The sequence below is a fragment of the Dipodomys merriami genome, unplaced genomic scaffold (genome assembly GCF_024711535.1).
Source record: "Dipodomys merriami isolate MVZ:Mamm:240054 unplaced genomic scaffold, mDipMer1.0.p SCAF_409, whole genome shotgun sequence".
Lineage (NCBI taxonomy): Eukaryota > Metazoa > Chordata > Mammalia > Rodentia > Heteromyidae > Dipodomys > Dipodomys merriami.
In genome coordinates, this window is record NW_027205704.1 from 794,750 (window position 1) to 807,767 (window position 13,018).

Genomic DNA, 13,018 nt, shown 5'->3' on the forward strand with positions numbered 1-13,018 from the left:
AAATCTGAATGTGGAGCCTGCCAAGTGGCTTGCAGGAGGGCCGGGGGAAGTCTGGCCTTCCCTCAGTCAGGGAGGGCTGCACGTAGGAGGCGCGGTGAGGCGTGATGTTTGCAGATCCAGGGGGCGCACATTTGAGGGCTGAGGGGTGAGACGCTGAGGGCCAGCGTGCCAGAGGGGCACAGACCAGCTGGAGATGAGGCTGAAGGAGGTCTGAAATGCCAGGACAAAGGCTTTGGACTGCAATTTTTTCAGAAACGGATGGTCACAGAGCCACTGAGTGCCTTGATTCCATTAGACATTAAAAAAACAACAACATCTGGCATTATCCGGGCAAAAGGATGGGGGGGGGGCGCTCCTATTCCGTGTCCCGTCTTTGCTGCCACTATGGTTTAGAGCAAGCAGACCCATGGGTCCCATCTACTGCGCGCCTCTGCTAGCTGGGGGACACTGCAGGCCTGGCTCCGCGCTCCCGCCCCCCGCCCCCATGTAGTTGCCTCTCTGAGCCTCGGTTTCCTCACCTGTCAAAGGCTGCTATGATGACTGAGACTTTGTGGGGGGGAGGGGAGGTGCTGCTGGGGGTGAAACCTAGGGCCAGACCACTGAGCCACGTCCCCAGCTGACCACTGAGCTCTGTTTGGAAGGTTCTGCCCTGGGTGGCCCACCCCCCCCTCCTGGGGCTTCTTCACTTGGGAACTGGAGGCTGGGGTTGAGGAGACTCGGGGGGTCTATGGCAGCGTGTTCCACCAGAGCTTCACATCCACCCGTCCCAGCCACTTAAGACACTGCTCGACCCTGACCGGTCTGCCCCTGGGTTTCACGGACACTCTGTGAGTGACGCCATGTGACGGCAGGGCTTGGGCACTGCCCGCCCCCCACCCCACCCCATCCCTGCCCTTCTGGCAGTATTAGCTCTGGATTCCTCCCCACCCCTCAGAGAGGTGGTGCCTTGAGCTTTTGGTATTCAGGGTTGTGTGGATTTGCACACCACTGACCAGCTGCAGGATGGTGATGCGCCCCCCGCCCCGCCTTGTCCTCCCCCCCGCCCCGTACGCGTACATGCTGCTCCAGGAATCCTAGGAGCCTTCAGCCTCAGAACTCAGGCGAGGCTGCCAATTCCATGACCCGTGCCCAGGCTGGAGCCACAGTCTAGGCAGCAAGAGGCCTTGGCAGCACTCGCGTGTGCATGCATGCGCGCGCGCACACACACACACACACACACACACCACTGAGCCATCAGTGAGACTGGCTGGGGGGGGTTCTGTCCCCTCTAGAGATGTTCCTGGCCAGCCTGGGCTGGTAGAAACTGCCGGGTAAATAATGACACTGCCCCCCCTCCCCGCCACACACACACACCTCTCCTGAGTTCCTCACCCCTTTCCCTTCCACAAATAAATTATCAACGTGCCTAGGTCCCGGCGGAGCGGAGCAGATCGCAGGGAACAATGAAAAAGCTTTTAATAGGATTCCAGGAGCTGCAGCCACTCGCTCACCGCCCTAATGGAGATTGCTCTGTGACTGCAGGCCGCCAGCGCCCTCCAGGGCCCCCTCGCCTGCCCAGCACCAGCCCAGCTCCTCCCCAAAGCTCCAGTGGGCAACGCAGCCCAGTGGGACCACCTACTGACGTCACGAGCCAGGGGACACGGCAGGCAGAGCACATGCCTCCCTCACCCCTCCCCCTGCCCTCCAGGCCAGACCTCCTCTGATGGCCACATCTCTGCAAGGCTGTCCCCGCTCCCCTGTGAGGCCAGCCCTGCTGCCTCCTTCCACGCGTGTTAGATGAGGTATGTGGCCTGGCACGAAGGCCAGCACTAGGCCCACCCACCGTGGGGACTCAGGAAAGGAGATCAGATCTAGGGCTCTGAGCAAGGCACGGTCACAGAGAAACAAAGGAGAAACCAAAGCTTTGGGTCCTCCATTCAGCTGTATGCCTCAGTTTCCCTTTCTGTTCTGTAAGGGAGCCCAGACAGCCTTGGACCAACTGCACGGCGATGAACCAGGAGGTGGCTCCCCTACCTCTTGCGTGATCTCAGGCAAGTCATTTCAACTACTCTGTGCCTCAGTTTATCCCAGGATATTTTCCTGGGATAAAATCAAGACCACCATAGCATCTCCCCCACAAAGCCTGCTGGGGCACCCCCAGCTGCCATCCCCATGGCAAGTGCAGGCCATGGTGTGGCTGCAGGAGAAAAGCCTCCTCCTCCTTCTCCTGTGCACCGAGGAGCTGGTAGGAGCATGTGGCGCGAGATGCCGCGTCCTGCCTGTGGGACCCAGGTCGGGGTACTGTGTGTCTGAGGCTCGGTTTTCTCCTCTGTGAAACAGGCTCTGGCATCCCAGGAACTATGCGGTGTATGCAGTCAGCACTCAATAATAGCATCTGTGAGCGCCTCTGCCACCCTCTCGGGCTGAGTGTGTGCAGTAGGAATAAAGTCACCCTGATGGCTGAAGCCCAGGACACAGGCAGGGCCCTGTAGACCCAATGGCATCCCACCTGGCCCAGCCCACGCCCGCCTGCCGGCCTTCCCACAAGTGGCCCCAACTCCTCTTCCCCTCTGCTATCTCCTAGTCCCCACGGCTTTCCAAAGCTCTCAGGAGTTCAGTTCCTCCCCTCCCCCCCAGGTACTCACACCCCCCACCTGCTTCTGCATGACATCAATTTAGTGCCCCCCTTCCTGGATCCACCACACACACACACACACACACACACACACACACACACACACACACACACACACACACACACACACACACACACACACACACACACACGAACTGCTGTGCCCCAGCCCCCAGAAGCCCTACAGACACCCGAGAGGCTGGGGGGGGGGAGTGCACCTTAGAGCGGGTCCCCAGGGCCTGGGGCAGTCTACATCTCAGGGCCGTAGCTCACTGGTTCCTGCCACACCCTCCCATGCCTTCTCTCTCCCTAGACCTGCCATCTGTCTACCCGCTTCACTGGCTTGGAGACTGAGGTACTGAGAGGGGGAGTGGAGTGCCCAGGGCACTGGGCTGATTACTCCAAGGCCAAGGGCCTCCAGAGCCTTCCACTGTGGCCCCCCGGAGCCCTGCTCCCTGGTATTGGAGACTCCCACATGACCTTGGATCAAGTTTACCTCTGCCCCGTGCCCTCCCTCCCGCTCCCTCTCAGGGGAATGAAGTCAAGCCTAACAGTGGTACAGCCCAAAGACACTAGAATCTGGGGTGTGGTACTGCCCAGCCCCTCATTAGTCCAAGCCTGGGAGAGTCCTGGCAGGGCTCTGAGTCCTTAAGTCATGGATGGTACTGTTGGAACACTACAGATCTTGTGGTCTGTCCAATCCTTGTCCAGCAGGGAAACTGAGGCATGAGGAGTCCCACTAGGGCTGGGTGAAGTGAGCAACCTATGGGGCTGTAGCCTCAGTGAGGTTTCCAAGACCCCCGCCAGCTCTCCTCAAAACCCCCTCTCTGCTGCATGAGCCCGAGTGTGCCAGAGTATGTGTGCAGTTACATCCGGGGAGTGCAAGCACGGTTTACACCACTGTCCTGAGAGAGTGAGCAAGGGGGGGGGGGGGTTCTCCGCCTGTGTGACTCCATTAAACCTGAGCTCCGTCTGGGGGAAGGGGCCCCACCCTGCATTTTAACTAGACTCTATGTCTTTAGAAGCTTAGCTGAACTTCCATGATCCTCTGTCATCTGCCAGGCCCCTGGCACAGGGGGGCTTAAGTCACAGCCATTCCAGAAAAGCCAGCAGGCAGCCGCTGGACAGGTCTCCACCTCTGATTCAGGACCTGGGACGGCTCAGTCCAGAGGCGTCTCCACTATAACCAGATCAGACCTTCCACTGTCTCATGATCACCCCTAAGGAGGCTAGGCACCCATCCATCCATATGCACACCCCCCACCCATCTATCCCTCCCTCCCTCCCTCCCTCCCTCCATCATCCATCTATCCTTCCATCCATCCAATTTTCCATCCACCCTGCCCTAAGCACAAGCCGGATCAGGGCTGCATCCCCAAACGCAGGACCCTGTCCTCCTCCATCACTGCTGTCCTCACTGATGCCCAGGTGCCCTCCATTCCCCAGGCTCTCCACGACCTTGCCCTCCTCCCTCTACTCCAGCAAGCAGCCCTTGGCAAACAACCGCCAGGAAAAGCCCATCCTGGCGCCGGCACCCAGCAGCGATTTTGAGGGCATTTTCCTGAGTAGCATTTCCCAGGCATCACTGGAGTTGGTGGGGGGGGGCGCCTTGGGGGACGGGTTCGACAAGAGCAATTTGCTTCTGTAGATAAATGCCATCTCCTCCGAAGTCATCCCCCCCTTCTCTCTCCTGACTCTCCCTCCCTCCCCCCCCCCCCCGTTTGCTAAATCTGTTGTAATCTGGTGCCAACGATTAATTCAGGCAGAAGGAGGGGAAAGGCAGTGAAAAAATACTGCCATGGAACTGCTTCTCGGCAGCGATGAAGGCAGGTCTAGCCAGGACTGGGGCCTCGGCTCACCATCCCAACCACAGCCCTGGTTTTAATGAAGTACAAAGCCCTCCTGCCCCGGCCCAGCCGCTGCCACCCACGCCGCGCAGCCCGCCGCGCCGGATGCCTGGGTTCCACACTCTGCCTGGGAGGCAGTGTCCCCTAGTGGTTAGCCGAGCCCCGTACAGCTGAGTCCTCCTGCCTCTGAGATACCCAGCCCTTGCTCCATTTTCCTTCTGCCATCCTCCAGCCCTGCATCCTGGTCCACAATCCCTTCTCCCAATAGGCAGCGTTCATTCACAAGGGGTCCACACGAGGCCCACCACGCCTGTTACCAGCAAGGCCAGTAAACTCTAGGCAGCCCCTCAGAATGTGGGTCAAGCTGACTGTGCTCCTGGGAACAGGAAACCTGCCCTCCCAGGGACGCTCAGTGCCACCTGGAGGGTCCTCAGGCTGGGAGTGGCCCAGCCCAGACATCCTGAGATAGATGGGATGGACAGGCCAGCAGAGACCTGCAAAGACCGCCACTGGCTCCAAATGGTCCCTGTTCAGACCCTTCTGGGGCCTCGTGCCCTCTTCTCCTCCAGTACCCCACACACTTGTGGGGAGGGGGGTGTCCTATACACAGCCCCTCTGTCCCTTCTGCAGTCTACAGAGAAGCTGCTTTTGTTCTGCGCTCTCCTGTCCTCCCCGAGCCCAGCGCTATGCCAACAGTTCCTACTCACAGCTCTCCTGAGTAGTAAGTGAGTGAATGAGTAAGAGAATGAATGAGTGAGTGAATGAATGAATGAGTGACAGCTGTAGAAGAGGGGAAGGCAGAAGAAAAGGTTGCTGGGGATGCTGGGTGGGCTCCTCCAGGGTCCTGACCTCCCCTCCTCTTCCCAGTCCTCCCGGCTGGCCTGGCTCCTGAGCGGCGGGCAGGCAGCACACAAGCGCCCTGCTGAGGCTGTGGCAAACCCAGCAGGCATCTTCCACAAAGCGAGTAGAGGCCCCCAAATCCTGACATCATCTGCAGAGCCGCTGACCCTGGGGACCAGCAAGGCTCTAGGGGCCGCAGGCAGGCGGCGGTAAACAGGATCCACTGGGCTCACAGGCAAACACAGGCCTGCACAGACACGGCCAGCCCAGGAACCCTCTGTGCGCCAGCTGCTGCCGGGGAATGCCAGGCCAGCCAAGATGGGGAGGCACCCTGGGCCCTGTCCCTTCCCCCCTCCACCAGGACAGGGTGACCACTCATGGCATGAGACAGGATGTAGTTGCCTTGTGCCCAGACCACAGGCAGAGCGGGCTGGCTTCCCTGGTTGTCAGGGAAGACAACCCAGGTTTCAGGGAGGGGCACGCTGCCATCACACACTGAGGACCGTGCCAGCAGCCAGGACGGAGGCCTGCACCTGCCCCAGGCTCCCAGGCTCTCCCACACCCGTGCTGTACCTGAACACTGGCTCCGCCCACACTCCTCTTACAACCTATCAGCGACCTAGAGGAAGAACCCTTCCTACTCAGCCCAGTTGCTTTTGGACCTCCCCACTGTGGCTTGGGGCCAGATGCTGGCCCCGAGGGCTTCTACCACAGGAGTGAGATCCCATGGGAAATGGGCACTAGAGCTGGTCTGGGACTATGGGTCTGTCCTTTCCTGCTACCCCACAGCCTGAAGAAGCTGAAAACCCCAGCCCAGAATGAACCGCTCCAGCCCTGCAATGCTAGGCATGGACTCTGTGCCAGAAACCTGGCGGGGCCAGGTGAAGGGTGGCGGTGCAGGGGTTCACCTCTATAATCCTAGCTCCTCAGGAGGCTGCGAGCTGAGGATCTAGGTTCAAAGCCAGCTCAGGCAGGAAAGTCCGTGAGACTCTTTATCTCCAATTAATCACCAAAAAACTGTAAAGTAGAGCTGGCTCAAGTGGTAGGGTGCTAGCCTTGAGCAAAAAAAAGCTCAGGGACAGTGTTCAGGCCCTGAGTTCAAGCTCCTGGACTGCCACAAGAAAGAGGGGGGGAAGGGGAGAGGGAGAGGGAGAAGGAATGGGAGAGGGAGAGAAGGAAGGAAGGGGAGAGAGGGAGAGGAAGAAATCGTGCAGGCATAGCCTGCTAGTGCTCCCCAGGCAGGTCCTGATACTCTTTACAGATGAGAAAACTGAGGTCCTAGGAGGTCCAATGACTTGCTGAAGGTCATCAGCCAGGCAGAAGTCACCCTCCCCAGGAACCACAAGTCCTGAGGACCTAGGACGACATCCCAGGAACACAGTCCACTGGTGAGGGGTTTGCCACTATCTCCAGACCTTGAGGCAGGAAGGCCGGCCCAGCCAGACACCCCTTCGCGCAGCCCCAGACAGAGTCCACCTCCGAAATCAGCTTGCTCTCCAGCCCTAACTGTGAGGCAGCAGTCTGGCTGGCTGGGTTGTAGGTACCTAGCTCCCAAGGGACATGTAGTTGGGCCACCCATCTGCCCCTGACCAGCTTTCCCTGCCTCTCTGCCTGTGCCCTGCCAGCCTGCACCAAGGCAGCTGTACCCAGCTGGCCCCTGGGGCTTTGTTGTCTCCCTGTACCCTCGGGAGTGGCCAGAGCCTCTGACTTGAGCCTCTTGCCTGCCTGCAGTCAGCCAGACCCAGGCCTGCCTCTCTGTCCCTCCACACCTGGGGCTCCAGGCCCTGTCTCACTGTGAATCCAGTGCCCAACCGTCCTCACAGGCTGGGATGGCTGCTGGACCCTCGCATGCAGGCAGGGACTGGGGATTCCCCAGGAGAGGCTGCAGACCCAGCTCACGCAGCAGGTGACAGCGGCTTGCCTACTCAGTCTGCACAGAGCCGAGTCCATGGGCCAACGCCTTCCCTGGGCAGCCTTAGTGGCCTGTGGCACGACGCAGTAGCAGCACCCCCTCCCCTCCACCTCCTTAGAAACAAACCAGGCAGATCTTCCAGAGGGCCTTCCTCAGGAGGGGGATACAGAGGGTATGGCTAGTTAGGGGAATCTGACACCAACCCCTCCACTCCCCCCCACCCCGCAACTTCTCATGGTTTCTACAGGTCCTTAGCCCTGCAGGACTCCTTCTCAGCCCAGGAGCTGGACCGGTCAGGACATGTACCAAACACAAATGCATGTCACAAAGCAGTATGCACCCCTAGCTGAGGCCCAGGAGGCCAGTACAAGTACAGCTGTTTTACTAAGGGAAACTGAGGCACCGAAAGGCAGAAGGACTTGTAACTAGTAAATGGCAGAGTACGGACGCATGGGTGCAGGCAGGCACATAGACTGGGTCTAGGGGACGTCTGCTGCATCTGCCTAGGGACGTGGGCTGCTGAGCGCAGCTGACCTGCCGGGTCAAAACTGCTGGAAGGGTTTGGGGTTTGGGGGTTTTGTTTCCTTTGGATTTGTCTGTGCCTGCTTGAGAACTCAGGATGCAGTAGACACACACAAACACCTACCCTCCACCACACACACACACACACACACACACACACACACACACACACACACACACACACACACACACACACACACACACACACACACACACACACACACACACACACACACACACACACACACACACCTGTACCTGTCTGCCTTCCTTCCCCTAAGATCAGCCCCTGGCTGACCCTTCAGCCCGGGGTGGCAGCGCCTCAGCCCCTCCTCAGCTCCTCCAGCCCCCCAGACCTCCCAGGGACCCTGCCCTGCCAGCCCAGCTGCGCAGCGTCCCCTCCTAGTCACTGCCCTGGCAGCTCAGGCCATTTCCATTTTAAACCTTCTGAGGAAGCCCTGCACAGTCGCCCACGGAGCCCGAGCCGGCACCAGCTGACAGGTGATGTTTGCGCCTCTCCTCCTGGAGCTGGCAGGAAGAGACGCAGTTGGCTTTCAACTCCAGAAACCTGATCCTGGAGCCCCCAGCAGGCTGTGCCCCCCTCCCCACACGGGGCAGAGAGGGGGTACCCAGCCCACACCCCTCTACCAGAAGCATCCTGAGTCCTGCCAAGCTCTGTTTGCCCCCAAGCAAGCAGCTTTCTTTCCCAACTCCAGGGCCACCTGGGGAGGGGAGGGGAGGGGGAGAAAGGGTGGGGCTGTCTCCCTCCTCTAGAAGCTGCGAGGATGGCAGTGAAGGGGAGTCTGGGTCAACACCCCCCACCCCATCTCTCCTGCCTTGACTTAATTCATTCCCAACAGTGCTCCAGCTTGGGCCTGGGGGGTGCCTGGCACCCTCCCCCCCACCAAGCTGGGCTTCATTCTCTCATAAACCACACGCCCCTAGAGAGCCCGGGACCTCTCTCGGGGAGCCCCCCCCCCGGGAAGCCTGGGCCAGCTCCCTGATGTCGCCGGCTTCACAACTTTCTCCTCCTCTGAGAGCTCTGATCAGCCCCGGCTCCCTGCAGCTGGGCAACGGCGCTCCCCAGCCCCCCGCCCCTGGGCCTCCGGTTCCCGCGAGGAGGGGCCAGCGCTCGGTCTGTTGCTTCGCTGTCTTGAGAGCTGCGGGGGGGGGGGAGGAGAAAGGAGAGGGGGGCTGCACCCCCAGATCCTCTCTACACCGGGCCCCCGCTTCCAGCCGCCAGGGCACGGCCCCAGCCTCGGGCCGCGCGGGGCTGACTCTGGAGCGCGCACAGGGAGGGAAGTTGGAGGCTGCTGGTGCCCCTGGAAGTCGGTTTAAAAATAAAAACCTGGGCTCTGACCGTGACTCACGCGGCGGCGGGGACCAGCGCGGCGCCCCGGCCCGGCCCGGCCCCGCCGCCCGCGCCGCGCGCGCCCCTCGCCCGCCCTCCGGGGCCGGGGCGCAGGGCCAAAGCCAGGGCTGACCTGGCCGGGCCGGGCGCCCCCCGCCCCCCGGCCGCCTGCGGGCCCGGCTCGGACCCCGCGCCAGCCGCGCCCCCGCCCTTTCCAGCCTCTGCTCCCGGGAGCGGAGCCACCGGCCGCGAACCCCGCGCCTCCCCGCGGCGGAGCCAGCTCCCCGGGCGCCCGGAGCCCCCCCCCCCCCGGACCCCGCATCCAAGCCCGAGGGCGGCGCGTTCCCCGCCGCCGCGCCGGGGCACCGCCGGGGCCGCTGGCTCCCCGCCGCGCGCCCGAGCCCCGCGCCCCCGTCCCGGCCCCGCGGCCCGGCCCGGCCCCCGCCCCGGGCGGCGCGCCCGCTTACCTGCGCCGGGGCCGGGAGGCGGGTCTCCTCGGGAAACTTTGCGGCGACGCTGGAGCCTCAGGGGTTATTCCAAGGGGCGGGCGGGAACCGGAGCCGGAGGGCGCCCAGGGGGGCCCGGGAGAGGCGCCCCCGGCGCGCGGCGGAGCTCGGCGGCGGGCCCGGGGCGGGGGGCGCGCGGCGGCGGCGCATCTGCCCGGCTCGGGCGCCCGGCGGAGCCGCGGGAGGAGCGCGCGGGGTTGCGCCTGGCGGCGGCGGCGGCGGCGGCGGGGTGCGTGAGCCCGGGCGGAGGCGCTCGGCGGGGCGAGGGCAGCGGCGGTGCCCGCGCGAGCGGCGGCGGCAGCGGCGGCGGCGGCGAGCAGGGCGCGGGGAACCAGGCTGCGCGGCCGCCTCTCCCCTCGCGGCGGCGGCGGGGCGGTGCGTGCAGGCGCGGAGCGGAGCGGAGCGGGGAGGGGGAGGAGGGGAGGCGGCGGCGGGCGGGGAGGGGAGGGGAGGCGGCGGGGCGGGGGCGCCGCGCTGCGCACTGGCCGGCGGGACCGGCGCGGGAGGCTGCGCCGCCGCGCGGGGGACTCCGGCCCAGCCGAGAGCCGCGGCCTCCGCGCCCCCGTCCTCGTCCCTCCGCTGAAATGACGGGGGGCGGGGGGAGCGGAGGGGGGACTCGAGTTGGGGAGCCAGGTCCCCAGAGAGTGGGGGAAGGGAGTCTCCCGAAGCCAGCCTCCAGTGGGGGGGAGGCCTGGATCACGCGCTGCCCCTCCTCTCTGCCCATCCATTCATTCATTCATTCATCTGTCCACCTATGCATTCATTCATAAACAGGTACCCACCGCCTCCTCCGAAGGCTGCCCGGCACCTCTTCCTCGCCACAGGCTCCCCTCGCCTGCTGCTCCCCATCTGAGCCCTTAGATCCCTGGGTTTCCTCTGCGCACAGGGGCGCCCGGGTCGGATGCCAGCCCCCCCCCCTCCCCACCTGACCACGACCTTGGGTGAGTTATTTCACCTGGCCAAGCCTCAGTGTCCGGACTGTAAAATGGGAGCAGCAAGGACTTGGCTCCAGTGTTGGCCCGAAAGGTGGCAGAGACCTCAAATGGGAACGTGGCTGGCAGCCCTGGCACCCATTGGGGTCTGCACCTGTTGTATGTGGGGGGGATGTCAGGAAGTGGGTAGACAAGACCAGCCCCACCCTGGTAGCCTGGAAAGTTCCAGGCATTGTTTGGAGGACCTTAGGAACCGCTCTATCTGCCCACCCAGACTCACCTGCCCTGTCAGACCTCATCCATCCCCTTGTTCCAGAGCTCAGTATCCCTTCCTGGCTTCCCTTCTCCTGGAGGGCTGCTCTGAGTGACTCTGCTTCTGCCCAGAAGCCTCAGCAATGCTCAGGTCCGCTCCCAGACTCCACGCCCTCAGCTAGAGCCCTTCTCTGCAGACCCACTCCACTATCCCAACTCCAGACTTGTGTCAGAACCTTCCAGCAGCCCAGCCCACCCTGCTCTTCACTATTTGTTCTTCTGGACTTCTTGGGGACCACTTACCCTCAGGATGCTCCCCCAGGTCCCTGCTGGGGGACAAATGTCCCCACAGACACCAGTCCCTCCCTCCCCGTCTTGCCCAGAGTCAGTCTTGCCTGGGGCTGCCACTTCCAGCCCCTCTGTGAGCCCTGGAAACTTCACCTTTCCTACCTCTCCCACCTCACCTCCCGCCACCTTTCCTTCCTTCTCTGGGTTTCTGCTCCGTTCACCAAACAGCTATTTTTTTTTCCTCCCAATTTTTATTTATTGCCCAAACAGCATTATACCGACAATAAAGGAAGGAAAAAATCAGCCACCATGCCACCGCCCTGTGGCGTCAACAACTCCTTTCCTCTGCTCCCTTCCAGGCTGGTCCATGCAGAGATGGCTATAATTTTTTACAGAGCTGCGTTTCCCATTCCGCCTTCCAGACCCCCAGATGGACATGGAGGGGGGGGCTCCGTCATCCCTCTAGGCGTCAGGTGGCATGTGGCTTGGAAATTACGAGCGTGTCTTTCTCCTCTTCTGACCCCCCCCGTCCCCCCCACCCCTGTCAGGCACGGGGTTGGTACCCAGCAGACACTCAGAGCCCCCCAGTGCGGGGGATGGCACTGGCAGAGCTCTATTTGGCAGATCTCAAAATGTCACCTTCGTAATTGTGGTTTGAATAGCCATGTGATATTCTATCCAGCGATGGAAGGTAACTTGCTTCGCCACGTGGTTTATGGAATATTGGTGGAAGTCCGATGTATGCTGACTGCCGTTTGAGGACCACAAGTGAATCAGGCCATGGTGAACTTCTCCCTGGCAAAACACAGGCGCCTGCACCCTCGTAGCTTAGTGGGATCTTGCTGAAACGAATCTTGTGTGACACACACAAGGTCTCAGTCAGGACCTGCTACACAGCTTCCCAGGGGCAGTGGCTTTTGGAGAATCAGAAAGAAGGTTCCAGGCAAGACAGCAGGAGGAACTCTTTTTTGGTCCTGGGGCTTGACCTCTGGGCCTGGATGCTGTCCCTCAGCTCTTCAGCTCAAGGCTAGCTCTCTACCACTTGACCCACAGCGCCACTTCTGGCTTTTTCTGTCTATGTGGTGCTGAGGAATTGAACCCAGGGCCACATGCATTCAAGGCAAGCGCTCTACCACTGAGCCACCTTCCCAACCCCAAGCAGGAGGAACTCTTTGCAGCCTGTAAGCACCATGCTAGGAAAGGGGAAAACTCTATGACAAGGAGTGGGGGACAAGATGGCTGAAGTCAGCCAGGTCTGGTATGTGTGCAAGGTCTTGAACAAGCCTAGGGGAGTCTGACTTTCATCCCAGGAGGAATAGAGCACCAGCAAAGGACTATAATCCGGGGCCATGGGACAGTCAGCTATGAGAGGTAGATAAATCAATTTTTGAGTTGACAAACATTGGCTTAGTGCTTGGGTGCTGTGTACTTCATGAGGACACAGATGAGCAGTGAGAGAGTGACAACACCATCCAGGACAGAACTAGACCTGTGGGCTGATCCCACGCAGGGACCTGCTCAGCAATGAGGATCGTGCAAGTTACCTTGAGACAAGCCCCAGCTCCCAGAGCAGCACGAACCCACACAGCATCCTGCAGAGCGGTGCATGTCCTTCCTTCCAATAGACAGCCAAGGTCACTCTGGTCCCGCCTCCCCATCCTGGTCACCACGGCTACCCATGTACCCGGCTACCCACTGCCCTCTCCAGGAAACCGTGGCTTCTCACCAGTTCACTGCCTGCCAGCTGGCAACTCTAAATACTGTCCCAGCCTCACTGCACTTCTAGTGTGTGTGCGCGCGCACGCGCACGTGCGCTCGTGTGCATGTGTGTGTACATGTACATGTATGTGCATGCATGTGTGTGCATGGACCCCAGTACTGGGATTGGAACTCAGGGCCTAAGACCTATCCCTTAGTTTTTTCACTCAAGACCGGCACTCAGGCTGGTAAGGTG

General features: G+C 61.4%; 2 protein-coding genes across 3 annotated transcripts in view; one reads left to right on the top strand and one right to left on the bottom strand.

Annotated features, from left to right (window-relative positions):
- Positions 1-9,634, bottom strand: part of LOC138806850 (leucine-rich repeat transmembrane protein FLRT1) — a 70,539-nt gene extending 60,905 nt beyond the window's left edge. Inside the window, exon 1 of the mRNA XM_069992262.1 lies at positions 9,554-9,634. The gene's annotated coding sequence lies outside the window, so the exon portion shown is untranslated. The remainder of the gene's footprint in view (positions 1-9,553) is intronic.
- Positions 1-13,018, top strand: part of LOC138806851 (ADP-ribose glycohydrolase MACROD1) — a 140,030-nt gene that overhangs the window by 98,558 nt on the left and 28,454 nt on the right. The gene's annotated exons all lie outside the window — the stretch shown is intronic.